The sequence below is a fragment of the Cherax quadricarinatus genome, chromosome 42 (genome assembly GCF_038502225.1).
Source record: "Cherax quadricarinatus isolate ZL_2023a chromosome 42, ASM3850222v1, whole genome shotgun sequence".
Classification (NCBI taxonomy): domain Eukaryota; kingdom Metazoa; phylum Arthropoda; class Malacostraca; order Decapoda; family Parastacidae; genus Cherax; species Cherax quadricarinatus.
Window position 1 is genome coordinate 24,507,082 of NC_091333.1, and position 17,500 is coordinate 24,524,581.

Consider the following 17,500-nt stretch of genomic DNA (forward strand, 5'->3'; position numbering starts at 1 on the left):
ACTAGCAGCCTCCGTGTAACAAGGCACTATGTGTAACCCCTGCTATTCAGAACTGTGTTACCCTTGCCATTCAGGACTGTTACCCCTGCCATTCAGAACTGTGTTACTCCTGCCATTCAGAGCTGTGTTACCCCTGCCATTCAGAACTGTGCTACCCTTGCCATTCAGAGCTGTGTTACCCTTGCCATTCAGAGCTGTGTTACCCCTGCCATTCAGAGCTGTGTTACCCCTGCCATTCAGAGCTATGTTACCCCTGCCATTCAGAACTGTGTGCTACTTGTGTCATACAGAACTAGAGCGCTACATCAACATACCTTCCTCCCTCCCTCACTGCACTCATCGCTGTGTATTTACACCCAAAGCAATCTCTTAGTGTTTATATTTCTCTCTCTCTCTCTCTCTCTCTCTCTCTCTCTCTCTCTCTCTCTCTCTTTACTTACACATTGAAAAGTATAGCAATCTGTATTCATACACTGAGAGATGTGTGTGTTTCTGTGTCTCTGAGATTACACATTGAGAGATATCTCTCTTTGTCTGTATTCACAGTGACATCTCCTCAGTGTATATAAATTGAGACGTATCTCTTTCTCAGTGTATATACACACAGAGAGGAATCTCAGCGTTTTTATACTCACCTAGTATACAGGTGAGGTTCAGTATTAATGACTCAGGTGTTGCAGATAACCTTGTAACTCAAGATAGCAAGCAACATTACCAGGGTGAGCAGAGAGGATAACAATAGCGTAGTTTACTTGATCAACAAGGTTAGGAGTCCCTGCCTGGTGTCGGTGAGGCAGAAAGAGGAGCGTGTCTAACTCTGAGTGTAATTTAGATAGGTCGTCAGATATGCTGCAGTGTGTGTGTGTGCCCCTTTCTGTGTGTACGCCTGTGTGTTTATGTGTTAGTGTGTGTATGTGTGCGTGTGTGAGTTCGTGTGCGTGAGTGTGTTGCTTAATGCCACTAACACTATCACACGCTACATCTCTACCTATAGTTTCTAATCTTCAACTTTGTGTATACGTACGAGTGTTTTTGTGTTTATGTATGTTCAGTAACTCTACCCATTTCACTCTTTCCAAGGGTTGACCTCCAGCTGCTGGGCCTCGTCTCTCAATCAACATTTGACTTGTTTGAAACATTTCTGATCTTGTTTGAAAAATCGAGTGTAATTTGTTGACTCTGCAAGTGTAATAGTTAAATATACAAGTGTAGTGTGTCTTAGTTCTTCCTGCCTCAGTGTTTACCACTTAAGTGTAGCTGTTCTTTAACCAACAACAAAATGACTTTATATTTAAGCTGTCATATCAGCTTAAATATAAAGTCAACTTAAATATAAAGTCAACTTAAATATAAAGTCAAATTAAACCACTTTGAAGATAATTCTGTGAATCTTGTATGAACAAGGAGATTAGTGATGCTGAGGTCATCTGTCCGCCACTGTCCTCCTTTGTCCTCATCTTCCTCTCTCTCTCTCTCTCTCTCTCTCTCTCTCTCTCTCTCTCTCTCTCTCTCTCTCTCTCTCTCTCTCTCTCTCTCTCTATCCTCTTTATCTTTCTCCCTCTTTTCTCTCCCTTCCCTCTTCCTCCTCCTCCAACCACCAACATCTTCCCCTCCCTCCTCCTCATCCTCCTCCTCCTCTTCCTCTACCTACATTCTCATATCTCTAACTTCTCTGGTCCTTTCTGTATGTTTTTTTAATCACGTGTATATGTGCTCGATATAGTACATTGTATTCAGGTTCAAGTACAACTAACATTGTACTATTTGTTACTGGTGTACCGATCAGGTTAATCTCTGATAAATTAAGGCAATACAAGGATCAGTGGTTGACACTTAGCATAAATGTCGTAATATTTGTTCCTGCTATTAGGCATAATAGTGCGTTTTAAAATGTCGACAGGCAGATGAATCTGCACTTTTTGTATAATATATATATATATATATATATATATATATATATATATATATATATATATATATATATATATATATATATATATATATATATATATATATATATATATATATATATTCACAAACACTAATCTCAGGTCGAAGGAGACTCGAACCTACGAATATTGGGACAAGGTACGTAGTGCTCTACTCACAGTATCACACTGGTACAGTGACTGATGATATCACCATCACACAGTAATGGACATATCACTAAAGTTCAGTTTCTCCTGTATACACCAGAGGCCACCCTGAAAAGTGGTAATTCCCAAGTGATAGTAACTGCAGCTCAGCTGGAAAGAAACCTTTGAAGCTGCCACAGCTCCTGAGCCCTTGCTGGAATACTTGACAATATCCTCATTGTTCTATTGAGGTCTTCCAGCTGAGACAGACACATGTCAACACTGTGTTCAGGTCTCATCGTGTGTGTGATGGTATATGACAGTGGGAAGACAGGTAGCTGTTGTTCCCACTGTGTAACTGTCATATACAACAGTGTAGCAGCACACTTCTAGTGGATCAGATTTTAAGAAAAATATTCAACGTGAACCTGATTCTCTACAAATTTCTCAAAATTCAAGTTTCATACCAGCTTTGCTAGGAGGGTGAGGAGAGAGCCATTTGGTTTATTATCTATTCTACAAATTTCTCAAAATTCAAGTTTCATACCAGCTTTGCTAGGAGGGTGAGGAGAGAGCCATTTGGTTTATTATCTATTCTACAAATTTCTCAAAATTCAAGTTTCATACCAGCTTTGCTAGGAGGGTGAGGAGAGAGCCATTTGGTTTATTATCTATTCTACAAATTTCTCAAAATTCAAGTTTCATACCAGATTTGCTAGGAGGGTGAGGAGAGAGCCATTTGGTTTATTATCTATTTCTCTGCCATCTAGAAACTAAGCAATAATAGATCGTCCTCTATCGTTGTTGTGTTTTTTCTGTTCGTATTACGTAGTTACACTCGTTTATTTACATTACCTTCGAAAATTTAAGGAATCTCTCTCCTCTCCAGAGCCTCATCTCCTCTCACCCTTATTCTCACTTCTCCCCTTCTCCACCCTCTCTCCTCCCTATCCCTTAAACTTTCCTCTTCCCTTCCTCCCCTTCCCCTTTCTTCCCTTTCCCTCTCCCTCTCCTCCTCCCCAATCCCCAACTCAGCCTCCTCTCCCCTCCTCCTTCCCTTATCTCCCTTCTCCCCCTCACCAGCATCAACACAGTGTTGAGACCACACAGTGACTTTCACAAGTAATTTCTTCGATCCCTCAGCAATTATCTGAGTGTTTGTGTGAGATGGAGGGAAAGAGGGAGGGAGGGAGGAAGGGAGGGAGGGAGAAAGGGAGGGAGAGAGGGAGGGAGAGAAAGGAGGAGGTAGGGAGGGAAGAGCAATGGATGGCAGGTAGGGAGAGAGGAAGTGTAGGAGGAAGAGGGATGCATGGAGCAAGGAAGTGGGAGAAAAGTGAGAGGAAAGAAATAATGAAAGAAGGAAGGTGGGAGAAAGGTGAGAGGAAAGAAATAATGAAAGAAGGAAGGTGGGAGAAAGGTGAGAGGAAAGAAATAATGAAAGAAGGAAGGAAGGAAGAAAGCAACATTGTAACTGCCTTAATGTATAGTACGTACAACACCACTTTACCTATAGTCACTTACTGTAAACTTTACTGGATTATCCATGAACTATCAGCATTACTGGATTATCCATGAACTATCAGCATTACTGGATTATCCATGAACTATCAGCATTACTGGATTATCCATGGACTATCAGCATTACTGGATTATCCATGGACTATCAGCATTACTGGATTATCCATGAACTATCAGCATTACTGGATTATCCATGGACTCTCAGCATTACTGGATTATCCATGGACTATCAGCATTACTGGATTATCCATGGACTATCAGCGTTACTGGATTATCCATGGACTATCAGCATTACTGGATTATGAATGGACTATCAACATTACTGGATTATCCATGGACTATCAGCATTACTGGATTATCCATGAACCATCAGCATTACTGGATTATCCATGAACTATCAGCATTACTAGATTATCCATGGACTATCAGCATTACTGGATTATCCATGGACTATCAGCATTACTGGATTATCCATGAACTATCAGCGTTACTGGATTATCCATGAACTATCAGCATTACTGGATTATCCATGAACTATCAGCATTACTGGATTATCCATGGACTATCAGCATTACTGGATTATCCATGAACTATCAACATTACTGGATTATCCATGGACTCTCAGCATTACTGGATTATCCATGGACTATCAGCATTACTGGATTATCCATGGACTATAAGCGTTACTGGATTATCCATGGACTATCAGCATTACTGGATTATGAATGGACTATCAACATTACTGGATTATCCATGGACTGAGTAAACCCACATGGAGAGACAATTACGAAGTGGAAAGAAATTGTCTCTTTCCGTCTTCAACTGAATAAGATCTCAGAAGGAGATCGAAATAGACAGTTTCTGTCAACACTGTTCTTCTCTCTGTCTATCTGTCTGTCTGTCTGTCTGTCTGTCTATCTGTCTGTCTGTCTGTCTGTCTGTCTGTCTCTCTCTCTCTCTCTCCATTGCATTTTCTTGATCCACATTTTCTCTTGATTAACGTATTTCTGATGCTCATTAATGCGTTTCCAAATTTAATTTTTGGGATTTGATTAATATTTAACGTTTATTTTAGGACGTTTATTGTGAGGCATTAAGCCTTTTTAATGTTATTTTAATACATTATGAGGTATTAATGCGTTTCTAATGTTTATTTTCCAGTGTTAAGGAATTTTTAATGTTTACTTCGAGTAATGTATTTCCGATGATTATTTTATTTTATTCAAGTATTTCTGATGTTTAATATAATGTAAATTTCTGATGTCTATTGTGCTACCAGCAATTATTATCTATTGTTCCTCTTCCTTGTCTATTGTGCTACCAGCAGGTATGATCTATTGTTCCTCTCTTCTGTCTATTGTGTTACCACCAGATGTAATCATTTGAGTTCACGTTACAAGATGCCAGAACAAGGAGGAAGGGTGGTGAGAGAGAGAGAGAGAGAGAGAGAGAGAGAGAGAGAGAGAGAGAGAGAGAGAGAGAGAGAGAGAGAGAGAGAGAGAGAGAGAGAGAGAGAGAGAGAGAGAGAGAGTATGAGTGGGAGAGGCCAGAGGCAGCGAGTTGAAGGACACAGACAAACAGAAGAGGAGGCAGGATACGTGGCAAGTGTCAACACCTCCGCCATAACACTGTGTACTTGGGTCCCTTGAATGTATCATCATGGAACGGCGAGGTGCCACGGTGCACCTGCAGGCGACGACACCACCCGCAGTGTAACACGACAAGAGCCGTTCCTCCCAGGAGTGCACAAGCAAACTTTACAAGGGGTGAGTGACTCAGTACCCATTCCAAACTTGCCGACACTGTTACATTTTTAAGAGTTTTTGCTTCTAGCTTATTTACGCCTTGCGCTTTTTAAGCTGAGCTAGTAATTTTAGCTTAAAAAAATAATAATAATAATAATAATAATAATAATAATAATAATAATAATAATAATAATAATATTAATAATAATGTAGTAGGTTGGTAGACAGCAACTGCCCAGGGTAAAACGGAAGACTGTAATTGTTTTACATGATGGTAGGATTGCTGGTGTCTTTTTCCTGTCTCATAAATATGCAAGATTTCAGGTACGTCTGGCTACTTCTACTTACACTTAGGTCACACTACACATACATGTACAAACATGTATGTACACCCCTCTGGATTTTCTTCTATTTTCTTACTAGTTCTTGTTCTTGTTGATTTCCTCTTATCTCCATGGGAAGTGGAACAGAATTCTTCCTCCGTAAGCCATGCGTGTTGTAAGAGGCGACTACAATGCCGGGAGCAAGGGGCTAGTAACCTCTTCTCCTGTGTATATTACTTAATTTAAAAAGAGAGACTTTCGTTTTTCTTTTTGGGCCTCAGTGGAATATCCCCGGTGCGTTGCTACTACTACTACTACTACTACTACTACTACCAATAATAATAATAATAATAATAATAATAATAATAATAATAATAATAATAATAATAATAATAATAATAATAATAACATAATAATAATTCATTGATAATAAATAATGCCTCCTAAGATAAGATGGATTAAGTTAAGCTTAATTATACTAGGGTAAATTAAGGAAATAGATTATTAGTTTTAGTGAGAATGTAAATTATTTTCTATAAGATTAATTCACAGAAAAAGTCAATTTGTTAATGCGTCAGATAAATTTTGGACAAGATCATTTCCAAGGGCAGTTTGTCTTGTTACAACTACTGCATAAAACTCCACACACATGAATGAAGTATAAGTCTGTCTTTGCATATACGCCGAAAGAGGTGTGTATAGTTGAATATATCAGCTAGATATGTGTATCACTGTTCACGGACCTGGCTGAGGGGGCGTTGACCCCCGATATCCCCCCAGGTATACTCCAGGTATACAAAGAGAGATGTAAATCTGTGTTTATACAATCGGGGATGTATCGCTCATTGTATATACACAGAGGTGTGTGTATCTCTCAGAGTTTACTTTAATCCTCGTTTTAGGGTTGAAAATATTTTAGATATTACTCTACACAGGTGAACGGCAGCTATAAAGACGCTTTTATAGTCGAGAAACAAAGGTGAATTTCCACTTGAGGTGTCTAGCGAAACGACCGTTGCATTATAAGCTAAGCTTGCTTGCGCTGCCTGAAAAGTATGACAAGCTAACTGGAAGCTAAAGGTAAAATTCTGAAAAATATTAGATTATTTGTGAGTAAACTTGGGAATGTTGAGCAAGTCTCTCTGGAGTTTGGAAAGAGGACGGAGTCACTCCTTGCAAAATTTACTCCAGTCACTTCAAAGAGATATTTGCTTTCGTGAGTAGACTAGACTAAGCGTGAAAGGACTCAGCTAAGCGTGAGATGACTTAGCTAAGCGTGGGTCTCCTGCTGAGCGTGGGGTTGCCTCGGTTGAGCGTGGGTCGCTTCGTCCAATGGTGGGTCAACCCTGCTAAGCGGGGGTCAAGAGAGTGTTTCTGGCAGCTATCGACTGCCACCTCGTCTATTGGATAAGAGTCGACCACCAGACCCTTGGTCTATTGGATTTGTCCCGTGTGTGTGATCTGTGGCGCGTCTGTTTCTCGGGAAGGAAGTTGGCAGCTTTTCACCTCCTGTCTTCTTCGTCTTCTTCTTCTTCTCCTTCATTTTCTTCTTCCACATCCTCTGAGTGACGAGTGAGGTCCTCCAGGACTCGGTCCAGGATAAGTTTTGTTCTAATCTAGAAATGACGCTCATTCGCATATTTGCCAAGTTAGCAGATGATAGAGACTTTATCTAACGTAACCGACTAAGTATTCAGAGAGATCTAGATAGGTAGAAAAATGGGTTCTGCAGTCTGGCTATAACGAAATGAAATATGAGCATAACTTAAATGACAACCCGCTCACTGAGATGACAAAAAGAAAGAAATCAGAATTATCACAATGGTTTACAATGCTGTGAGCTACAGGGTTGATACTGGAAACAATATTAATCTTGCAAAAAGCTCTCGTTCCTCCATGTTGAAGCGGAGAATAATCCTACCTCTGTAAGCCATGCGTGTCGTAAGAGGCGACTAAAATGCCGGGAGGTAGGGGCTAGTAACCCTTCTCCTGTGTAAATTACTAAATGTTAAAAGAATAAGAAATTCCTTTCTTCTTTATCGGGTCACACTGTCTCGGTGGGAGACGGTCAGTGTGTTTTAAAAAATGTTCTTGTTGGACGTCACTTAAACATGCTGCGCAGTTCTTGTCCCATAACCATGTACAAGAAGGAGACAAACTTGAGTGTTGAGAAGAGCAACCAAACCTGTACCATCATTAAGAAACAAACCATACGAAGAAAGACTTAAATTTCTTAGTCTGTTGTCTATCAGAAAACTGAGACTGCTCGAAGCATGAGGATCTTCTCGACATGAGAAGACAAACATTTTCACTGAAACAGTGGCGTGAGACTTTTTGGAAAGCCATTTTGACACAAATTTGGTACATGGCCTTTTCGATACCGAGTTGCGGAACACTGGAGTAGTTTCCATTGAAGCTGTTAGTAACAAATCAATTTAGCCATTCAAGGATGAACTGGATAAGCAATCTACAAAGAAAAATAAAATTCTATTAGTAAGAGCCCAGAGACTAATTCTAGTCACAATCAGGGTGGTCACCGGAACACAGACAAGATGTCTGTTGCACCTGGAAGGCAATATTTGGAACAGAGTGTTATACGCAGCACTGTGATTGCTAATGGAGTAGCGGGAGCAGCTGCAGTAGCACCATTCCAGTAGAAGTAATTGTAACTCATGCCTGTTATTCACATCTGTCTTTCACTACAAGAGCAGTTAGAAGCCTGAGTAGATCTATAACCCACCGCGGTAACATGAACATAGATAAGTACGTTTATGGAGCAACTTGCAATGTAAACACTGATTGATGGTGTAGTAGCCAGGCTCAGTCTTGGTTGTAAGTACTTCTGGCAGTTTGGGAGACACACAGATGATGATAAAACCAAATGCAAAATGTGTGGCCAGTCCTATGGTCACTGTCTTGAACACTCTGCGTTATTGCCCATTTATTGAAGAATATAGAGCAGACAGTATAATAACGAAGATGATATGTCAAGATATCTTCTAATGAAAATAAGATAAAAGATATATTAAGCAAATTTCCTATATTTGCTTGTAAAAGATAAGTGAACTGTAGATATAAATTCAGATGTACTCCTGTAAACCCGTTTGGGGCCTAATTCCTAGGCCTTTCGTGTATCCATATGCTCTTGTGATACTGTCCACAGGATGGGTATGGAATGCACAATAAACTTGCGACATTAGCGGCAAATTCTAAAATATAATCTAGCAGAATAACCCAGTGCTGCCCGGATATATTTCGTGCTTCGTAAGATAGTAATTAAATATAAAAGCTTATGAGAAACTCTCTTATTTAAGTAATGCTTCCGATGATTTCAAAAGTCTTCTTCCCACACTTGCCTTGTCAGGAGGCAGGTGTAGGGGTCTCACGCCCCAGTGCTCACCTTACCAGGAGACGGTGTATGTAGATTAATCTTAAATTCTAAGAAATAATATGATGCAATAAAAAAAATGCCTATAGAGGTGTCGCTCCCATGTGAAAATTTTGAAATACTATACATGTTTTTGAAATTATTATGAAAAGATCCTTAAAATGTGTTTCTTTATATAATAAAATAGAATTATATGAGAGAATTCACTTGCACTGGCTTTCTTGAAGACTGAGTTACAGAAAAACACTTTCACAAACAAACATTGACGCGTACGAATAAACGGAAAAAGGAACGGAGACTCGAACCGTGATTCTGGCACGTATCAAGACAGTCCTCGTTCCCTTTTCCTGTTTATTCATTGACAGGCATTCATGACGATTTATTCTTGAGATTATTCACACAGGTATTGAAGATGATTGTGTTGAATAATGCGGTGTAGTTTATATTATGCCTCCTCTCCGGAGACAGCCTTGTGTTGACTACAAACACTTCTCCTAGCTGCACTTCCCATGTACTTCCATGTGCGCAGCCTTCCACTCCTCCTTCACCTTCTAGTTCACCTCTTCCTCTTCCTCTTCCTTCTCCTCTTCTTCTTCTGCCCCTTGTTCCTTTCCTCCTCCTTCCACCGCAGCTGTCTTGAGAGAGTTATCGCAGATGCTGTCTTGTTTCTGTCATGTGGCTGTCACGAATACCTTGTGGTATGTTTACTGAGCGTGTCGTCTGCCGTGTGTCATCTACCATCAGTGTCATCTGCCGTGTGTCATCTACCATCAGTGTCGTCTGCCGTGTGTCATCTACCATCAGTGTCGTCTGCCATGTGTCATCTGCCACCAGTGACGTGTGCCGTTTGATATTTACTACCAGTGCCATCTGTCGTGTCATCTACCATCAGTGTTGTTTGCTGTGTGTCATCTGCCACCAGTGACGTGTGCCGTTTGATATTTACCACCAGTGTCATCTGTCGTGTCATCTACCAACACTGTTGTTTGCTGTGTGTCATCTGCTGTGTTATATGCTGCAAGTGTTGCCTACTGTTCCACTTAAATATTTAGGCATGCTGAAACTGGTGTCACAGCTGCAGTTGCTGATTCCACTTCCACAAGTACTGCTGCTGCACGTTTTGCTGCTACTGCTTCTTTTCCTGCTACTGTTGCTAATGTACTACTGGAGCAGCAAACGCATTTCTCAAGAATTCTGTTGCCTTGTCATACTTTCGTAAGTGTTACGTACCTTGAGTTTCACACAGCTGTTGTATAATCTGATTCTGCTCAGGTGTGGTAGGTGTATATTTTTCTCTTGCGTATTATACCAGATATTATTTTTGTGTATTTTACCCAGATAATATTTTTTGGATTTCTACCAAGAATAGTTCTTTCCTTCAAGGAGAGGTGGGCAGAGGAAGCGGCAGAATCCGAGGAAGAAAACTTGAATAAGAGGAAGTCGTAGCTTAATATAAAACTGGAACTGTGGGAACAGAGTCAGAATTTGGGTTAGACGTGACGGAGTTGCCAGTACCCCAGTGACGTGCACAGCAAGCTTGCATTTACCTCCGGTGCAATTACTTTTAAATACTGGTTGACGAAGAAGAGTGAAAGTGTCAGAGATGCGAGAACGCTGATTACCAACTCTGCGTCTGAAAGCAATCAAGACTAATTGAGAAAATGACATGATGGCAGCTTCCAGGGATGAGGGGGAGGGAGCGATACCTGTCATGAGTCCCAGGAATGACTGGGGGACGGATACCTGTCATGGGACTTCAAGGATTGACGGCGGAGGTATACCTGTCACGAGACTACCAGCAATGACAGAGGAGGGATACCTATCACGAGACTCCCAAAGAGAAGCACTACAGTAGGCCTATTGGCCCATCATACCCCCGGCCGGGATTGAACCCGCGGTCATAGAGTCTCAAAACTCCAGCCCGTCGCGCTAGCCACTAGACCAGCTAGCCACAATAAGATTCATCCAACTAGGTATATTTCTACACCATAGGAAAGTTAGCACAGGCACCTCTGTGACCACAAATGCAAGTTTTTACAGACGAATCTCCAGCTAGCGTGGCCGTGACGAACTCTAGCTCAAGTCCCTTCACTGCCGTCAACATGACTCAAGAAATCGTAATGACACGATTGCAAACAAAACTTTCCTATGGTGTAGAAATATACCTAGTTGGATGAATCTTATTGTGGCTAGCTGGTCTAGTGGCTAACGCGACGGGCTGGAGTTTTGAGACTCTATGACCGCGGGTTCAATCCCGGCCGGGGGTATGATTTGTTTGCAATCGTGTCATTACGATTTCTTGAGCTATTGGCCCATACTAGGAAGTTCTTTCTCAAACCCAAACCCTCTAACAAAATATTTCTCCGGCTCATTCTCAAGGTTATCCTCAGATCCAACCCTCTGAATAGTGTATTTATCCAATCCATATTGGAAGCTACCCAAGGTTTTAGCTTCAATAACCACTAGGCAGCTTTTCCACTCATCAACTACTCTATATCCAAACCAGCAAGTATATAAATAGCTCAATGGATCTGTGATGGATGGCATGAGTACATGTATAAAACAATGAATACAGGAATGTATTTAAAAATTAATGAAGATCCTAGTATGAATAATGCATTAATTAATTCATGTATTATATACCCACATTAATGTAATGGTTATTACACACATACATAATAGTTATGTATCTTCACACGTGTGACGAATGTATTAATGAGTGCATGTGTATACATAGATGAATGTCTTGGTACCTAACATAGATGAATGTCTTGGTACCTAACATAGATGAATGTCTTGGTACCTAACATAGATGAATGTCTTGGTACCTAACATAGATGAATGTCTTGGTACCTAACATAGATGAATGTCTTGGTACCTAACATATGTGAATGTCTTGGTACCTAACATAGATGAATGTCTTGGTACCTAACATAGATGAATGTTTTGGTACCTAACATAGATGAATGTCTTGATACCTAACATAGATGAATGTCTTGGTACCTAACATAGATGAATGTCTTGGTACCTAAGAATGGAAGAATGATTAGTTATATACCAGAAAATAATAAATTAAGTATATTTCTGGAATATGATATTTTTCTTGACACTCAGGACATGTTGTTGCTTGACACTCAGGACATGTTGTTGTTTGACACTCAGGACATGTTGTTGCTTGACACTCAGGACATGTTGTTGCTTGACACTCAGGACATGTTGTTGCTTGACACTCAGGACATGTTGTTGCTTGACACTCAGGACATGTTGTTGCTTGACACTCAGGACATGTTGCTTGACACTCAGGACATGTTGTTGCTTGACACTCAGAACATGTTGCTTGACACTCAGGACATGTTGTTGCTTGACACTCAGGACATGTTGTTGCTTGACACTCAGGACATGTTGTTGCTTGACACTCAGGACATGTTGTTGCTTGACACTCAGGACATGTTGTTGCTTGACACTCAGGACATGTTGTTGCTTGACACTCAGAACATGTTGCTTGACACTCAGGACATGTTGTTGCTTGACACTCAGAACATGTTGCTTGACACTCAGGACATGTTGTTGCTTGACACTCAGAACATGTTGCTTGACACTCAGGACATGTTGTTGCTTGACACTCAGAACATGTTGCTTGACACTCAGGACATGTTGTTGCTTGACACTCAGGACATGTTGTTGCTTGACACTCAGGACATGTTGTTGCTTGACACTCAGGACATGTTGTTGCTTGACACTCAGGACATGTTGTTGCTTGACACTCAGGACATGTTGTTGCTTGACACTCAGAACATGTTGTTGCTTGACACTCAGAACATGTTGCTTGACACTCAGGACATGTTGTTGCTTGACACTCAGAACATGTTGCTTGACACTCAGAACATGTTGTTGCTTGACACTCAGAACATGTTGCTTGACACTCAGGACATGTTGTTGCTTGACACTCAGAACATGTTGCTTGACACTCAGAACATGTTGTTGCTTGACACTCAGAACATGTTGCTTGACACTCAGGACATGTTGTTGCTTGACACTCAGAACATGTTGCTTGACACTCAGAACATGTTGTTGCTTGACACCTAAGAACATGTTGCTTGACACTCAGGACATGTTGTTGCTTGACACCTCAGAACATGTTGCTTGACACTCCAGGACATGTTGTTGCTTGACACTCCAGAACATGTTGCTTGACACTCAGGACATGTTGTTGCTTGACACTCAGAACATGTTGCTTGACACTCAGTACATGTTGTTGCTTGACACTCAGAACATGTTGCTTGACACCTCAGGACATGTTGTTGCTTGACACTCAGGACATGTTGTTGCTTGACACAGGACATGTTGTTGCTTGACACTCAGGACATGTTGCTTGACACTCCAGGACATGTTGTTGCTTGACACTCAGGACATGTTGTTGCTTGACACTCAGAACATGTTGCTTGACACTCAGGACATGTTGTTGCTTGACACTCAGAACATGTTGTTGCTTGACACTCAGGACATGTTGCTTGACACTCAGGACATGTTGTTGCTTGACACTCAGGACATGTTGCTTGACACTCAGGACATGTTGTTGCTTGACACTCAGAACATGTTGCTTGACACTCAGAACATGTTGTTGCTTGACACTCAGAACATGTTGCTTGACACTCAGGACATGTTGTTGCTTGACACTCAGAACATGTTGCTTGACACTCAGGACATGTTGTTGCTTGACACTCAGGACATGTTGTTGCTTGACACTCAGGACATGTTGTTGCTTGACACTCAGGACATGTTGCTTGACACTCAGGACATGTTGTTGCTTGACACTCAGGACATGTTGTTGCTTGACACTCAGGACATGTTGCTTGACACTCAGGACATGTTGTTGCTTGACACTCAGAACATGTTGCTTGACACTCAGGACATGTTGCTTGACACTCAGAACATGTTGCTTGACACTCAGGACATGTTGTTGCTTGACACTCAGGACATGTTGTTGCTTGACACTCAGGACATGTTGTTGCTTGACACTCAGGACATGTTGTTACTTGACACTCAGGACATGTTGTTGCTTGACACTCAGGACATGATGTTGCTTGACACCTCAGGACATGTTGTTGCTTGACACTAGGACATGTTGTTGCTTGACACCTCAGGACATGTTGTTACTTGACACTCAGGACATGTTGTTGCTTGACACCTAGGACATGTTGTTGCTTGACACCTCAGGACATGTTGTTGCTTTGACACTCAGGACATGATGTTGCTTGACACTCAGGACATGTTGTTGCTTGACACCTCAGGACATGTTGTTGCTTGACACTCAGGACATGTTGTTGCTTGACACTCAGGACATGTTGTTGCTTGACTCAGGACATGTTGTTGCTTGACACTCAGGACATGTTGTTACTTGACACCTCAGGACATGTTGTTGCTTGACACCTAGGACATGTTGTTGCTTGACACTCAGGACATGTTGTTGCTTGACACTCAGGACATGTTGTTGCTTGACACTCAGGACATGTTGTTGCTTGACACTCAGGACATGTTGTTGCTTGACACTCAGAACATGTTGCTTGACACTCAGGACATGTTGTTGCTTGACACTCAGAACATGTTGTTGCTTGACACTCAGGACATGTTGTTGCTTGACACTCAGGACATGTTGTTGCTTGACACTCAGAACATGTTGATTGACACTAGGACATGTTGTTGCTTGACACTCAGGACATGTTGTTGCTTGACACTCAGGACATGTTGTTGCTTGACACTCAGGACATGTTGTTGCTTGACACTCAGGACATGTTGTTGCTTGACACTCAGGACATGTTTTTGCTTGACACTCAGGACATGTTGTTGCTTGACACTCAGGACATGTTGTTGCTTGACACTCAGGACATGTTGTTGCTTGACACTCAGGACATGTTGTTGCTTGACACTCAGGACATGTTGTTGCTTGACACTCAGGACATGTTGTTGCTTGACACTCAGGACATGTTGTTGCTTGACACTCAGAACATGTTGTTGCTTGACACCCAGGATATCTTGTTGCTCTCTCACTCTTCTCTCTTCCTTCTTTCTTCCTTCTTCACTTCCCTTCCTTTTCATTCTTTCTCTCTTTCTCTATTCTCAGCATACCTTCAAGTCCCATCTCCTGCTACCTCTCTCTCTCTTTCTCTTTCTCCCTCCCCCTCTCTCTCTCTGTCTTCAGTGTTTATCTGCGAGCATCAAGGCTACCAGGATGCTGGGCACCAGGATGCTGGGCACCAGGATGCTGGGCTTAACATCCAGAAATATCGAGCACAAATCCCCAGGCATCGCACTGACTCCCAGTAACACACTTGTTTCACCACAACCCTGAATATGCCATCTAGCAAATACACTGGAGACACATGTTGCACATGTGTCTAATTCCTCATCTTGTCGGTACTTTATATATACCATTTATGTACAACCCTGAATATGCTATCTACAAGATATATACGAGAGGGTACAGAGAGGAGCTACCACACTCAACAATGCAATTGTTTTAACATAACCTTGAATATGCCATCTAGTGAATATGCTGGAGTTTTGCTACCACACTCGTACCATCACCCAGAAACAAGGTCTTTCAATGAAAAACTCAGAGCACTCAAGTATTTTCTTCTCTTGGGAAGCGGGAACTGCGAGATCTCATTCAGACCTTTAAAATATTGAATGACTTCGATATACTCAAACATGATGAACTATTCTAGCTGATGACTGAGTCCATAACTGGAAACAAAGGGAGTAAACTATGTGGCAGAAGATGCAACACGAACGTATCAGCGGACTTTTTTATGCAGAATTATAGCTGAATGTAAAATACTACCAGCTAATAATGTAGGTACAAAGAATGAGTAAGAATAAGGAAAAGTAAGTACAAAGAGCCAATAAGTGCATTAACAAGCAGAACAACCACTTTGCAAGTATATGACGGAAGTACATTCATCGTGCACCTAAGGAAGGAGTTTGCCAGAGTCACGATGACCTTCCCTTCAGTATAAATCTGTCAGTCAAGATTACTGAATCAGTCAAAGATGTTTTCCGTCAGGCAGTTTAGTTCAAGGCGACAGTGACAGTAAAGTACAGATCATTAAAGTCACATTAAACCCATATAGACCGTCTTATACATTCAATAGAGAGATAAACTAATGTCAACAAATTCCTGTGTTTGTTCAGTTACAGCATCAAGACGATCATATAACAAGGATGCAGCCGAGTCAGTATTAGTAGAAGAAACAGTACTAGAGGAATGTAATAGTCACAGCAGAAGTTAGATCACCGGTACTCACAGCTCTGTCATTGCCAGTAAAGTAACATAAGGGCTTTAATACGGTAACAATATTAATTTAGTAGAGGAAGTTGTAGTTTCCGTCTTCCCTGTAGTTGCAGATTCCCTGTAATTTCCACGACATTTATTTTTCAAAATGCCGGCAATGACCGGAGGAAACGGAGGGTAGGAAGAGAACGTTTAGCCTTTCTATGTTTGACTGACAGTCCTAGATAACACGAATGTCCTTAAACTACGTTGAAGTGATTCTTATTACATACACTCTGTGCGAAACTCAAAGTCCTGTGCTAACTCTATCTTCTATGTACTCTCTCTCTCTCTCTCTCTCTCTCTCTCTCTCTCTCTCTCTCTCTCTCTCTCTCTCTCTCTCTCTCTCTCTCTCTCTCTCACTGTCTGTCTGTCTGTCTCTCTTCTCTCTCTCTCTCTCTCTGCCTCTCTGTCTGTTTGTCTGTCTCTCTCTCTCCTTTTCTCTCTCACACTCACATTCTCTCTCTCTCTCTCTCTCTCTCTCTCTCTCTCTCTCTCTCTCTCTCTCTCTCTCTCTCTCTCTCTCTCTCTCTCTCTCTCTCTCTCTCTCTCTCTCTCTCTCTCTCTCTCTCTGCCTGCCTGTCTGTCTGTTTGTCTGTCTCCTTTTCACTCTCACACTCACATTCTCTCTCTCTCTCTCTCTCTCTCTCTCTCTCTCTCTCTCTCTCTCTCTCTCCGTCTCTCACTTTCCCAGGGGATCAAGAGCTCTGGTGGTCTGAAAATCGTCAAGTATATGTTAGTAAAAGTTTGAGCATGGTGAAGGAAGGAATCTGTCACACAAGTTTTGATCTTCGCTCACACAAAAAAAATTCTCTTGCTATTTTTTTTTTCACGCGACTCATCCGCAAGCCAGGTCAGGGAGTAGTGTTCCTGAGGTGGTGTTGCAAGCCAGGTTCAAGAGAGTAGTGTTCGAGGTGTGCCAGCAAACCAGGTCAGGAGTAGTGTTCCTGAGGTGGTGTTGCGCAGGTCAGGTGCTGAGTGTTCTGCAGGTGCTGTAACAGGGAGTAGGGTGTTCCTGAGGTGGTGTTGCAAGCAAGCCAGGTCAGGGAGAGTGTTCCTGAGGTGGTGTTGCAAGGTGCTAGGTCAGGAGTAGTGTTCCCTGAGGTGGTGTGCAAGCAAAC

At 41.6% G+C, this 17,500-nt stretch overlaps 1 protein-coding gene across 1 annotated transcript in view; it reads right to left on the bottom strand.

Annotated features, from left to right (window-relative positions):
* The window catches only part of LOC128695720 (orcokinin peptides type A), a 159,788-nt gene that overhangs the window by 61,676 nt on the left and 80,612 nt on the right, over positions 1 to 17,500 (bottom strand). The window lies entirely within an intron of this gene.